General features: G+C 46.1%; 1 protein-coding gene across 10 annotated transcripts in view; it reads left to right on the top strand.

Annotated features, from left to right (window-relative positions):
• The window catches only part of plekha7b (pleckstrin homology domain containing, family A member 7b), a 294855-nt gene that overhangs the window by 107501 nt on the left and 172401 nt on the right, over nucleotides 1-14953 (top strand). Inside the window, exon 1 of one of the 10 annotated variants that reach the window (XM_039738705.1) lies at nucleotides 4647-4749. The exons of the other annotated variants lie outside the window; for them this stretch is intronic. The gene's annotated coding sequence lies outside the window, so the exon portion shown is untranslated. Of the gene's footprint in view, nucleotides 1-4646; nucleotides 4750-14953 lie in introns of those variants that run through there. 10 annotated transcript variants of the gene reach the window in all.

Consider the following 14953-nt stretch of genomic DNA (forward strand, 5'->3'; position numbering starts at 1 on the left):
ACTGTGACACTTAGTGCGATGAAAGAAGTCGCAGAATCAACCAGGATGTTCAAGCAAGTTCTACAAAAAAAAAAAACCCCAATCTAAATCCGTGAAGTGTTTCTCTCGTAGAAAACGGACAGACAGATGATGTATTGAATAGATTACAGAAAAAGCCACCATGTTGTCCACTTCAGTAATGGATGGGAAGCTTCAATCTGTGCCTTTGTAGTTGATCCTCACCTACTTCAGCCATCTTTGAACCTATGCAGTGTTTGATCTATGGAAGGCTCAGGGGTGTTGTGATGCTTAGAGATTTCTGTATCAGTCATGCCTTTGCATCTTTTGAACGATTCATTTCCAAATGTAGTCACCCAGCAGCACACTTTTTTTTTTTTTTTTTGTTAAAAGGACATTTTTAAAAAACTTAACCTTCCTTCCCTTGTTTTTCACTTTCATCTTCCTGTGAGGCGATGCTGGCTAGCCTGGATGAAAATTCAGACAGCATGTTTAGGTCAGTAAGGCTGAAGTTTTTTGCAGTCGGGTAGCTCTAGTGTCCTAATGGTGGCACTAGAGAGCAGTGATGTGTCATTAACACTATGGCAGTAAGAATTTGACTGACCTCTGTAAATCTGTAATCTTAAAAAAAAAAAAAAAAAGAGTTGAGGGACTAGACGGCAATGTAGTCAGTCATTTCAGTGACAGAGTGCAGACACTAGGGGGCGATGTTGACACCGAGATATCACCCTTTCAAGGTAAACTGGTTGTATCCGGTCAGGAAGAAAGAACTTTTGAGGAATGACCGTTCTATTCAGTAACAGAAGTAATGAGCAACGGCAGTGTGTTGCATGTTGATGTGCTTTGATTTAATGATTTCATGGACTCTGTACGTGGGATAATAAGGACTTGTAAGTCTGTTACGGTTGAGGGAGATGTAATCATGGTTACCATCAATGACTGACAGAGTTCAAACACTGGGGGTGTGCAGTCAAGGATACCATCAGTGGCAGTTCAGGCACTAGAGGGCGATGTCACCCTTTCAGAGTAACTTTTTGTTATATCAGGTCAGGAAGGAAGAACTTTTGAGGTGAGACTGTTCTACTCACTAATAACGGTGCTGAAGAGTAGCCAGAGTAGAGTGATTAACACAAACAATTAAGAACTTCACGGGACTCTGAACATGTGACTCTGTAAATCTGTGAACCTGCCACAGACCAGACACTAGAGGGCGATGTAGCAGTGGTAAGAGAGTTCTTTATAATAAATAGATAGATACTTTCTTAATCCCAAGGGGTAATTCACATACTCCAGCAGCAGCAGCATACTGATAAAAAACAATATTAAATCAAAGAGTGATGATAATGCAGGTATAACAGACAATAACTTTGTATAATGTTAACGTTTACCCCCCGAGTTGCATAGTGTGGGGTCTCCTCAGTCTGTCAGTGGAGCAGGATGGTGACAGCAGTCTGTCGCTAAAGCTGCTCCTCTGTCTGGAGATGATCCTGTTCAGTGGATTCTCCATGATTGACAGGAGTCTGCTCAGCGCCCGTCGCTCTGCCACAGAAGTCAAACTGTCCATCTCCGTGCCTACAATAGAGCCTGCCTTCCTCACCAGTTTGTCCCTCTTCTTTATGCTGCCTCCCCAGCACACCACTGCATAGAAGAGGGCGCTCACCACAACTGTCTGAAAGAACATCTGCAGCATCTTATTGTAGATGTTGAAGGATGCCAACCTTCTCAGAAAGTATAGTCGGCTCTGACCTTTCTTACAGAGAGCGTCAGTATTGGCAGTCCACTCCAGTTTATCATCCAGCTGCACTCCCAGGTATTTATAGGTCTGCACCTTCTGCACAGTCACCTCTGATGATCACGGGGTCCATGAGGGGTCTGGTCCTCCTAAAATCCAACACCAGTTCCTTGGTCTTGCTGCTGTTCAGGTGTAGGTGGTTTGAGTCGCACCATTTAACAAAGTCCTTGATTAGGTTCCTATACTCCTCCTCCTGCCCACTCCTGATGCAGCCCACCATAGCAGTGACGTCAGTGAACATTTGCACGTGGCAGAACTCCGAGTTGTATTGGAAGTCTGATGTTTGTTGGCTGAACAGGACCGGAGAAAGTCCAGTCCCCTGCGGCGCTCCTGTGCTGCTGACCACAATGTCAGACCTGCAGTTTCCAAGACGCACATACTGAGGTCTGTCTGTAAGATAGTCCATGATCCATGGCACCAGGTCTGAATCTACTGCCATCTCGGTCAGCTTGTCTCTAAGGAGCAGAGGTTGGATGGTGTAAGAGCCAAACTTAGAAAGTTAAAACTTTGAGAGTTAAACTCATATTAGTGTTTGCTTAATTTGAAGAGGATGTAAATTTCTTTCATAGTCCTAGACAATGGTGTGGTCTTTGTCCCCCTAGAAGTTAGAGAGAGAACTTTCCTGCTATAATACAATAGAATACAATCCAATTTATTTGTTGTTTAGCCCAAAATCGCACAAGGAATGCCGCAGTGGGCTTTAACAGACCCTTCGTCTTGACAGCCCCCCAGCCTTGACTCTCTCTAAGAAGACAAGAAACAACTCCCAAAAAAAAAACCCAGTAGGGAAAAAATGGAAGAAACTTCGGGAAAGGCAGTTCAAAGAGAGACCCTTTTCAAAAAGAAGGGGGTCAATACGATCCAATCCAGTTGACAGAACAGAACAAATCCTCAATCCAGTATACAAATAAGTTTTTAGAAGTGTGTGTGTGTGTGTTGTGTCAGTTGTCTAGAACAGGTCTCGGTACACAGGGACACATTCTCAGCTTAAAAATGGGACAGGCATACGGTTATCTGACCGCTTTGAAATGGTTCAGAAATGTTTTGAAATGTAATAAGATTTGAGCTTTGAACAGAACTTTTCCTAACAAGAACTTTTTTTTTTGCTATTTTAATTTTCTTTTTTTTGTGTGAACTGTTTTTACTTTGAATTTTAACTAAAACTTTTGAAAACAAAGATTTTGTTTGTGGGATCATTTCAGTGCGTCAGGCTTTTGTTGAATCCCATTTCTTTATGCTAGAGCTGCTGCTGAACTTTGGTAATTTTGGGGGAAAACCCAACAACATTCGTCCTCGCTGATTAACGGTTAGGACATGCAGGTAAGGATGAATCCAAACTTTTGTCTGACGCAGCCTGGGTTGACCCTGTCCGTTAATCTATAGAAATACACAATGTGAAGTTGTCTGGCTCACTTTTTGTCATTTTAGGTCAAATTTGTCAGGCTCGTACATCTAAGGTAGCAGACACCCGCTAAGAAAGGACATTTCAAGAAATTGAAGATCTGGGTTAGAAGTGGAATCTCTTCTTCCTAGAAGTATGGAGACCCTTGGCCGTGGTACTCCAGATTGTGCTCCGGTTCATCTTGTTTCCTTTAGTTCTCATCTAGCACTTGACTGGAGTCCACCTTTGTCAAACCGAATCGATTGGACTTCATTTAAAAAAGGCCAACGTGTACCTGTGAAGGTGTGAGGTCCAGCAATTCACACTGACTTAACAGGATGCCCAGCTTTTTTCATGGCACTATACCAGAGAAGGGTTCATGGCTAGAAAAAGACCGAGCAGATCTGCTTGGTAATCTGCATTGCAGGGTTTCATTTCTGACCCCATAAAAGAAGTTCTTCACCCTGGCTCTGGTTCACAAGCTGGCATAGGACCCCAACTGTTGTATTCTTGCAGTGGGCTGGCATCCAAATGTCATGTGGTGAGATAGACGGAGATGAAGCCAAGCAGGACATTCCTGGTCTGAACAGGCAGGTCACTGTAAGGGTGATAGCTGACTGAAGAGGATTCGGGGGTCACTAGATGGCAGTGGTGGGGCGTTCTATGTAGGGAGCAAGAAATCCAAGAAGCGTGCGGTGTCAACCTGGCAACATTTAACATTTAGAGATTTGATGGTCAGATTTGAAGAGACAGCTGGCACCAGTTCTTCTTGTATGCAGGTCTGGCACTCAACATCACCTCACAACTCCTTACTGATTTTAGGCAGATTAGGTGACCCACTCCAGTTTTCCCAGTGAGGCAGGAATTGTGATGCCCACCTTGGGAGTTTAAAGTCTGTCCCCTTAGCCATCACACGATGCCTTTCCTATGTGCCCCTGTAATTATGAGCTCAGAGATGGTGTTGGCATGTCTGTGACCAGGAAGCCCTCTTCAGTGCTAGGATTGGGAAGTGACCAGCCCAGCTGTCCCACCGTGCCGCCCTGCTGTGTTCTGGTCACACAGCCGGACCCCGTTGATCCATAGCGAGTCGTTAAAGTGTTTATCAAGCAAAAGCCAAACCTCAGAAGTGTATCTGCTTTGGTCAGGGCGCAGACAGTGGCATAATTTGTGCTGTGCCAGTGTAAGGGCAGCGATGCAAGTGCACTCCCTGAGACCCCCCTTTTGTCAAGGCTGGTAATTAGCGACCTTGTTAGGAGGAGGACAGCACGCACAGAGGGGGCCATGCCGCTTTCGCAGGGCAGATAGAAATTCTTCTGTTCTTTGTCACAATGCTAGACATGTGCTCTGGCCCTTCTCCTGCCCGGCCAACCAGGCCATCAGCTCACACCTCCACGCCTGAGCTATGTATAGACGAAGAGGGTGATTAGCGAGGGGCGGCGAACTGGAGCCGATAAGCCCCCTGGAATTCTGATGAGACTTGGACGTCTCTGTCGGGCTGAGCGTTTGCAGTTCTCGTGGGGACAGGCGGGGGACAGACGTGGTTGTCAAGCCTCCTGCAGTGCTTCGGCGATGTGAGCAGGTAAAAGCCGGGGTTTCTTTTTTTTTTTTAATGGGTGGGCCCTGAATTTGCCTCATTATTGCTTGTGGCCATTTTTAGTTTTCTTCATTGAGGTGAGCCTGTGTGGAGCCCCGCTTGGAATGCCAACAGGTCAGACACTTGTGGGTTGTGCCCGTAGTGCCCTGGCAAGTTTTTACCTGGTGAGACTTTCAGTCCGTGTGTGAAGAGTGTAGTGCCAGCTCGGGAAGGACGCCCGCATGAGACCTGATCAGCTTTGTGTAGGGAGATGTGACATCTGCTGATTCTGGGCTCGCTCTTTATAGATCGAGAGATGAACATCTGTGACAAGTTTGCCACCAGCTGCTGTCAGGACATGAAAATAACTGGCATCAGTTTACACACAGCTTTAATTGTCTTGAGTTGTATTTGATTTTATTTTATTTTTTGGTATATGACAAGTATCTTCATGATCCCCCATTTTGGGGTTGGCTCTTGCCCAATGCTTGTTGGTTTCGGGTTCTGGGCCCCTGTGACCCTGCAGTGGATCCCAAAGTTGAACTGAGAGATCAATTAGGATTAGACATGCTGAGTGAGGTCTGCCCGTGCCAAATGTGCCCTTGGCTCTTCCCATGACCTCTCAGTTCCTTTATGCCAATGTATTTCATTTTTGATGGTGCATGTGAGCATCACACTGTTCCCAGGTTCTGCTCTGAAAGTCCGGGTCATCCTGCTTAGCTTGAAGCCATGGTGCCCACTGCCATGAGAAGCTGACTGTTAGGTGGTTGGATGTGTGAATGTCCACACGCTCAAAAGTTGACGGTCAATCTGAACCCCAACATCATCTTTAGCTACCCTTGAGGTCTAAGGCCGCGTTCACGGGCAGTCAGACGGCAGTTAAGAATATCTGAATCAGAAATTCCGCTGGACCGCCCTGTGAACACGGAGCTACAACTCGGATAACGCAAAGCCACCCAAACGGTCATCTGATTTGTGATGTAATGCTGATCTTTCACCTTAGTCAACTGTGTTAATAAAATGCCAACTCATCCAGAAATGCCTTTTTGTTTTGGTCGAGTTGCTTATGGAGTGAAGTAACAACACGTCTTCTGTGTTTATTTTGCTCTTAATTTCCATAACAAATGACGTTCATCTCGAGTTATTTAACTTAACGTAATAAATCCACAGAAACCATGCATTCCTGCAAATAGTCTGACCGGAAACCCACGTGACCACCCTGATGTGGGAAGGTGACATGTCACAACTCGGTGGGGCTCAGAATAGTATAAAGTATAAGCCACCTGCAGGCAGTGGTCAGAAATGCAGAGGCTACGGCTCACCACCATGAAAACGGGTGCTAGGGTGAGAGGAGGGTGGGCATGTGCCAGCTGGGTCAGCTTGTTTCCTAAAGCTGGGCCCAAGTTTGAAGTGACTTCATGGCCAGTCAAGTGTCACCTTCTGCAGTCATTTTAGTGTCTGTGACCCTTTAACTTTCAAGCCCATCTGCTTTACGCTTGGCCCACTGCAGGGCTGCTGATGGAGCCTTCCTCCATGTATGCCTCTGATGCTTTCACAAGTAGATTGTGCTCAGAATTTAAGAGGAATGGCTACCGTCTTCTGGTTCTCTGACAGATGGTGGGCAGAGGCATGGAAACCCCAGTCTTGTGGGGTCCGATGAGATTCTCAAAATGAGAACACCCCTGGGAACAGCTTGGTAGAGGGTTGTGGCAAAATCGTTCCAGTGTCACTTATTTACAGAGCAGCAGCACCAAAGCGATTCTGCAGTTTTAGGACCCAAGTTAAGGTTTGGCTATTTGGAGTCAAACCCGTCCCTACTAGTTACCCTGGAAAGCACGGGGGACCCAGAGGGAAGGTGGCTTCCTTCTGGCGCTGGAGCCGCCCTCCATTTCCCTGCCAAGAACAGCTTCTAGTGTCTGGAAGGATGCTGTGTTTTGTATCGGCCACGTTTTCGTATAGATAACAGGAAGGAAGGCCTGCAGAGTTAATGGCTTGTATAGCTCTCATGCTCTGGACTCCCAATCTCAAGTCCAAAAGGGGCCTCCGTGGAAATGGAGTCTGAGGACCCTCATATCCCAGGCTTCCCTTAGGCCCTGTAGGCTGTGTGATTAGTGTTAGATCTTAGAGATGGAACCTGCTTGCCTTTTGGCTTTGAGGCCTTTTAGAGTGTTGACCTCTCTTCTCATTATTTGGTACCAAGCGCCACGAGGTGGTAAATGTGGGTGTCCCAGGTTATTGTTCTTGTATTTGGACTATAAGTTTGCTTAGTCTGCCCATTCAGCTAAGGTAAGAGGGTTTAGTGTGAATGGCGCCATTAGCTCAATCCAGTTTTAGGACAGATGTGGTTAGAGTTTACGCTGAGTGGTATCCACGTTCTTTACGGCATTAACTTTCCAACTGACTTGGGTCAACACGTGCCTAAGCTAACAGCTTCACTATTGGAACATTTTATTTTTGTCAATCTGCACCCTGAAATCTGGGAATTAAAATCGCCCATCAATGTATTAAAAGTTCTGTCCCGGTGTATACAGACTTTCACCTTTTAATATGGCTCTCCTAAACATGAACTGACATCGAGGTGCTGCGGTTTTACAAACGGGTGCATCTTCAGTCCGCCCCCGAAAAGGCTCCGCCCACAGAGAGTCTGAGAATTGGCTTAAAAAAAAACAAAGCTTCCTCCACTCTGGCATCGTAAACGGTTGGGGCTGAGGGGGGGAAAAAGACACTCGGCAACATCTCGTATCTGAAAAGGCTGCGGTAACGGCTGTCTTTCAAAAAACAAAATTCAGTATTGTCATCTGTGGGTTTAGGGACACAAAGATCCCCAGAAGGGAGGAGAGTGAAGTTATCAGCTGTGCTGCTACATATCACATGCCTGACATCTCGTTAAACTGTCTGTCTGCCCAGTGCTGTTGTGCGAAGTGCGATCGAGACCCGCCTATCGGATATTTATTTATTTTTAGTTTTCACTCTCACTGACATTTTTTTGTTCTTGAAATTAAAATTGAGACTGAAGGGGTAGATTTGCTAGTGTGCTGGAAATCCAGAAAAAAACAAACGGGGGGGAAAAAAAAAACCATGCAGGACGCAGTAGAGACGGCGACAAGAGAGGAGAACAGGAGGTGGGACGAGGGGGCTGTCACGACAGTCACTTACATGGAATTGCTCTACTGTGTGTGTGTGTGTGTGTGTGTGTGTGTGTGTAAAATACACAATTCTCTCTCTATATCCATCTAAATCCTAAGCTTGAAAGTGCAACAATTTTATGTGACTTTTTTTTTTTTGTCACGCTTTAAATCGGCCTTATTTTAAAACCTGCGTATATCTGTTTGGTATCACTCTTCAGAATTTATTGAACTTTAATGTGATGATGTTAGATTTTCAGATTCATTTTTCCAAGTAAAAAAAGTGTCAAGAACTCCTGTCCCGCGAAACAAGACTTTGTGCCAAGAAATTTAACCACGGCCAGAGCCGGAAATAAAAGACAAAGAGTAGCACAGCTGCTGTACAGGCTTTTAAATGTTCGAAGTGCAGCGTGAGATTGGCATGGCAGCTGATCGAGCAAAGAGGAGGTACAAAAAAATCTTTGCCATTGTATCACCGTGTAAGAGGGGTTTCAGGGGAGCGACCGCGTCTCCTTGGGGTGCATTCAGCGGGGGGCTGAAAAAAAAGGGGGTTTTCACAATCCGAGTGGCAGGCTGGCCACCGGGGGGGTTGGGCGTCAAAGGTGCTTGGGGACTGGCCCCATAGTATATTTTATATATGTGTCCTGTATATAACACAATTTATTTATATATTATTATTATTTATTATAATAATAATAACAAAAAAAATATATATATATAGTAATTTTATTATTATTTTTTTAAACAATTTGTGAGAATTGGACAATAGCACAGGAGTATAGTTGTAGCTAATTAATGCGCACCTACAGTCTGGTTAATTAGTCCGGCAGGTGCCATCGTGTTGTGTTGATCGAGGTCAAATTTCTGGTGTCTCTTCTACAATCGTGCATGTGACTTGGGCATGTATTTTTTTTTTTCTCCTAGACACCATGGCACATTTTCAAGTGACAATGGCAATTGTTTTTTTTTTTTTTTATTTTTTTTTTTTTTTTTGGCCACTGACGGACTTGCTCATAAAGAGTTTATTCCCCATCGACCGTCTGTTAAACCGCGACATCACATTGAACTGTTAAGGAGCCCACAGGTAGGCATCAGGAAGAAACCCAAAACTTTTTTTTGCACGTTGACAGCTTGCGCACACACACACACACGAGTGTTAGAGTTTTTGACCTTTTGGTTTCTTTGAACCCCACAAATTTGCTCCCAGATCTTTGCTCCCCATGATTTTTTTTTTTATTTTGGTTCCTGAAAATAAAATTAACACTGAAGGGAAGAAGGGTTGATACCAGAAAAAGAATCCTGGCAAAACTTCTGGAGACTGCAGACATGACAACAAAAGAGGAGTTCAGAAAATAGTAACAGAAATGTGAGAAGTACCTGGACAATGTGTCGAGGAGGGAGATTTGAAGGAGACTATAAAGTAACTAGATGTGTTTTTTTAAAAGATACATCTATCTTATCTACTGTAATAAAACAGAAAAGTCTGAATGTCCAGTCCCTACAAGCAATCTGATTGGCTTGTTAGGCTTAAGTGTGATTGGTCCACTTGGCTTTGGTGACGCAATTAAAGAGGAAGTGCAAGTGTGAGACGCACCACCAGGAGGAGTAAAGCCGTGAGAGCCACGCAGAATGTTGCCTTCAAAGATCTGAAGTATAAAAGCGTCTGAGAAGCATTGGCTTATGGGAACACGCTCATCAGAGGGAGGTTCAGACGTGCTTGGATAAAAAGAAAAGGCACTGAAGGTAGATGTTAGGGCAAGAGACATCAAGTATTTTTAAAGTTATTCTGTTACTTGTCTTCAACAGATCACATGGCTGATATATTCTAGTCTGGCATCTTTGTCATTTACAGTTAGAGTAATTTGAACTTATTTCTTTAAACGTACAATCAGAATGTGGCTTTGGTGACTCCATTGGTGTGCTGTGGTTCTGACACGTTTACTCTCTTGGGTCTGTTGACTACAGAAATCTGCATTTCCTGTGATTCCTCGTTATCAAGTCACTCTAACCTCCTGTTGACCGCGTGTGGCGACGCACCGTTGAGCTCAAACGCACGTTCTAAAGTTCACCTCCTCGTAGACGTGGCTGCCCGTTCCTTCAGACTCGCGTTTCCTCCGACTGTTGCTGTAAAGGTGAGCGATGGTGGTGGTGATTCATCGTTCGTGGTTACCGCTAATCCAGTGGTGGTCTTGAATGGCAAATCATTTTTTTTAATGCACCAGGTTATGTTTATTATTAACATACAGCAGCGTGTTCTCTGCACACACGGCACACATTTATGTTTAATGGGGTGTTTCTGGGAGATTATTTTTTTTTTTGCCTCAGACAGCAGGCTTGTATTTGGTCAGTCGACATTGACGAGAGCGCCACTGCTCTTCGCTCTTTAAGTCGCTGTCCCCACTTTGAGTTCCACCTTCTTGAGGATTATAAATGTCACACTCTGTGAACCGTCTAGATGTTCCCACCCATGGTTAAGCCACATTCACTCACGTCTGTCCCTGTGAGACCACATGAGATCTGTCTAGCAGTGCCCTCTGCTGGCTCCATAGAGTATAAACCCCTTCAACATCACTCCAGGCAGACCATCGGCACGTTTTGAAGTCGGTTCAAAGAGAGACCCCTTTCCACATAGGCTGGGCGTGCAGTGGGTGTCAATACAACTCAGTACAATACAATACAAAGAACAAAGTAATCCTCAAAACAATACAATAGTACAATAGAAATATTACAAGGACCGCGCACAAATGACAGCATCACTGACGATGCTGTGATCTTCGCAGAGTCAACAACATTTATGTAGCACATTTTCATACAAAAAAAAAATGTAGCTTAAAGTGCTTTACAAAATGAAGAATAGAAAAATAGAAGACACAATAAAAAATTAAAATAAGTCAATGGAGGTTTTGATTGGGGCGCTCGAGAGACTGAGTGAGGAGTCCGAGTGTCTGAGCTTGCGAGGGTCCTGATAAAAACCAAAGAGCCAGGCCTTTAATGACCTCTCGGGCACGGCCATCAGCAGTGTCTGTCTGCGGAGAGAGTGTCGACCTCGTCATCGAGAGGTTTACTTACCTTAGAGGTGACAGTCATGTGACTCTGATGACTCTTCCTATGAAGTCCAGTAGACGGATTGGGGGAGTATGGGGGGTCATGAGGTCGCTGGAAAAATGTGTGTGGCGCTCCCGATATCTCAACAGAAGGACGAAGGTCCAAGTCTTTAGAGTCCTGGTGCTTCCTGTTTATGAGACATGGACGCTACCCAGTGACCTGACCTGAGATGAAGACTGGACTCCTTCATGTGTGTCTCTCCAGAAAATCCTTGGGTTCTGCTGGTTTGACTTTGTGTTGCTCATGGAGTCCCGAATGAGGCGCATGACCTGCATTGTGAGGGAGAGTCCGTTATGGCACTACGGCCATGTGGCGCGATTACCCGAGGGTGATCCGGCTCGTAAGATCCTCATTGTTGGAGACCCGTGTAACACCTGGCTGCAGCAGATAGAGGGTCATTTCCGGAGGGTAGGACTGGACCGCCTGTCTGCCTGGGAGGTTGCAAACCGGGATCCCGAGTTGTTTTGCCATGTGGTGGGTGTGGCAACGTGCTGTACCAGTGCAGGCTCCCCAACTTGACTTGACTTGAGCACCAATCTGAGGATTAAGTGGGCATAGAAAATATTTGAGAGCCAAAGCCATGGGGTGTGACAGAAGAGGACAGGGATGACCACACGTTGACGACGACTGGATCTTTAGACTTGGATTTGCTGCTATTTTGTGTATTGGGGGTCCTCGTCTTCCTGCCTGCTTTCCCGTTTCACCACAACTACACCACTGAATTGAGCGGGCTGGAGGATATTGTGTTTCATGCCCCTGCTGTGGCCATGTTGATAACTGTGGGTTATGCTGTGTGGAGCCAGCAGAGGGCACTGCTGGGCGGGTTTGATGGGCTTCTGACCGGCATCTGATGGAGAACTAGAAGAGGGAAACCGTCCTGAAAATAATGTGAGCACGGCCCGCTCGTGTGTGCATGGCGGAAAGCTCCATCGGCGGCCTTCAGTGGGCTGAGCGTAAAGCAGGCAGGCAGGCATTTAGGCTGAAGACGCTAAAATGACGGTGGTGTAGCCATCTCGAGTCGAGTGATGTGTTGCTTTCCTGTGCGTTGCCACCATTTTTTAAACTCCTGTTGCCTGGCAGGACTCTGGAGGCTCCTGGTTGCCCCTGTGTTATAAATCTAGTATCCATCTCCCAGTTGATGACTTTTATGACTCTGGATTACAAAGTCCCTTTTAGACGCCTTCAGAAAGCGGTCATTGTGGTAGTGCTGTGAACGAGAAGACGGACGAGCCGTGCCGCCTCGCTTGCTGTTCTTTCCGTTACAGTCGAGACGTCTCTCCATCTAATAGACTGCCGGCTTCCTTAATCGGAGGTCTCTTGAACAATGGATGCAAATAAACCTTAAGGACTGCCGTAGCCTGCTTAAGCGCATCATTAGCAGAAGAGGCCGGTGCCTGGAGCGGCCAAATGAGTGCAGAGAATACAAGAGTTCATTCACAAACGTCGAAGCAGCAAGCAGATAATCAAAGAAAGGAGTATAGGGAGGCCATTACCGAGAATAATAAGAAAATTACCGGAAAAGGGTATAAGAAGGTGGGTGCCAGGACTGCCAGCATGAATGAAAAGGTGTCCGAGCACCCAAATGATGAGAAATGAGAGTACATTACACAGAAATGGTGGCAGAATCGGGCTGCAGGGAGACGGGGAGATGGATCTAAAGAATTGAAAATGTTATGCACTGGGTTACGTAATCATCCCAGTCTAACACCAAGACAATGAAGCTTCAGGGAGATCAGTGTGTCTGGTTAGGAAGCACAAGCGACTGTGAATCAGTGTCACCTGCTTTGGTGACAACAGGTGACCTGGAGTGACAACAGCATGGCGGGTACAGACAGTTGCTCTCTACTTCTCCTTCCTGACCGATTCTCTTAGTTTTGTGTTTTGCTGGTGTCCTTGTCACAACTGGTAGCCTGAGGTGGCACCTACAGCCCATTCAGGTTGCACAGGTAGTCCAGCTCCTCCCAGATGGCACATCCATGCGTAGATGCCAAGATACACGGAGATGGGCCACTCCACCAGGACAGCTGGACAGGACCATAGAGGGGCAGCAGGACCTGGTATCTGCTCCTTTGAGTGAGGAGGACCAAGAGGAGCCTACAAAATGACCTCCGGCTGACTACTGGTGTGCATGTTGCTGACCAAACTGTCACAAACAGACTCCACGAGGGTGGCATGAGAGCCTGATGTCCTCTAGAGCACGGGTGTCAAACTCCAGGCCTGGAGGGGCGCAGTGGGTGCAGGTTTTCTTCTAACCCTTTTCCTAATCCGTGTCCAGTTTTCACTGCTAATTAACTTCTTTTCACTTTGTTTTAATAGCCCTGTTTTTAAGGATTAAGTCTTCTGAGTTGATTCTTTTCTTCATTAAATGACAGCCAAACAGAAATGAGACGTGAAACGAGCCAACAGATAGATGACCAACTAAACTGGGGCTTCAAACTCCAAGCAGTTCCTTAATGAGAAGCTGATTCTTGCTGTTCGTTAAACCCGTCATTCAATTCCATGGCCTGTTGCTGCTCTCTTTCTGCCACAGCAGACGTTTCCACAAACTGTTGATATTCTGTTTTTTTTCTAAGAACTCCTAAAATGATCAGCCTTACTGAGACCTTCATCTTTAGTTTCAGATTTTGTTTGATGGGTACAGGTGAGCTGGTCATGCCCTGCTTGTTTTATGTCTCATTACTGTCCGGCTGCTAATCCTCAAGCTAATTAAAGCTGAGGCTAAAGAAGTGAATTGGCATCAAAAACTGGTCACTAATTAAGAAGATGGTTAGAATGAAAACCTGCAGCCACTGCGGCCCACCAGGACTGGAGTTCGACATCCCCGCTCTAGAGGGACCTGTGCTTAAAACCCATCACCACATGCAGCTCGATTGACAGAGAATACACAAACGGCAGCTCCGCCATTGGCACCCTAATCTCCTCACGGATAACAGCAGGGGTCACACAGATGAGTCTGAAGACGCCATGGTGCACGCTATGCAGCCTGCAACATCTTCCATCATGAGTGGTTTGGTGGTGGGTCAGTGATGGTGTGGGCAGGCATATCTTTGGAGGGTTGCATAGACCTCCATATGTTAGGCAGCAGCACCCTGGCTGCTGTTAGGAACCAGAAAGAAGTCCTCGGAGCCATTGTCAGAGTTACTCTTGGTGTTGTGGGTTCCTCCTGGTGCAGGATGATGCCTGGCCTCATGTGGCCAGAGTGTGTAGGAACTTCATGGTTGACAAAGTCATTGATGCCATCGAGTGGTCTGCACATTCCCCAGACCTGAATGTAATTGAGGACCTCTGGGATGCTGTGCATTGGTGCATCCAGTGCCGCCAGGTAGAACTCACTGATGCCCTGCGCTGGTCTGGTGTGGTGTGGTCCTCCAGGAGCAGGCAGAGACATTGGGAGTACATACAGGCACGTGAGGGCCACACACACACATTACTGAGTCACCTGAGGGGTTGCTGTGATGAAGTTGACACAAGTTGGATGAGCCTGGGATTTCAGTTTTTGACTTTGATTGTCGGTGTGATGTCGAGTCAGCCCCCCAGTGGGTTGGTGATTTTGGTGTCCCTTGTTACGTCATTTTGTTCTCGCAGAGTAACACAGGATTACTCCGTAAAGATTTTCTACTTGAGTATTTCGTTCCTCGAGATCCAATGTGTGACTCAAGTGTTCCCTTCATTTTTTGAGCTGTGTATAAAACCGCAATAAATGTTACATAAGGGAGGAAAGAGTATGAAGAGTCGGGCACCAGACGATCCAAAATGATGAGCAGTGAGCACACCTTGTACAGGAGGAGTGTCGGAGAAAAGGGAGGAGTATAGGGACTCTGGGACCCAAATGATTACAGGGTGTACATTGCAAGAAAACGGTAGCAATAATAGCAGACAAAAATGGAGAGAAGGCGCCGTTTAGGGAGGTCGACTTCCCCTGGCAGAGCCAGCTGGCATAGAGGGGTCACGGTGCCCTTTTAGTGGAGGTGACCTTTAGA

The sequence above is a fragment of the Polypterus senegalus genome, chromosome 1 (assembly GCF_016835505.1).
Source record: "Polypterus senegalus isolate Bchr_013 chromosome 1, ASM1683550v1, whole genome shotgun sequence".
NCBI lineage: Eukaryota > Metazoa > Chordata > Cladistia > Polypteriformes > Polypteridae > Polypterus > Polypterus senegalus.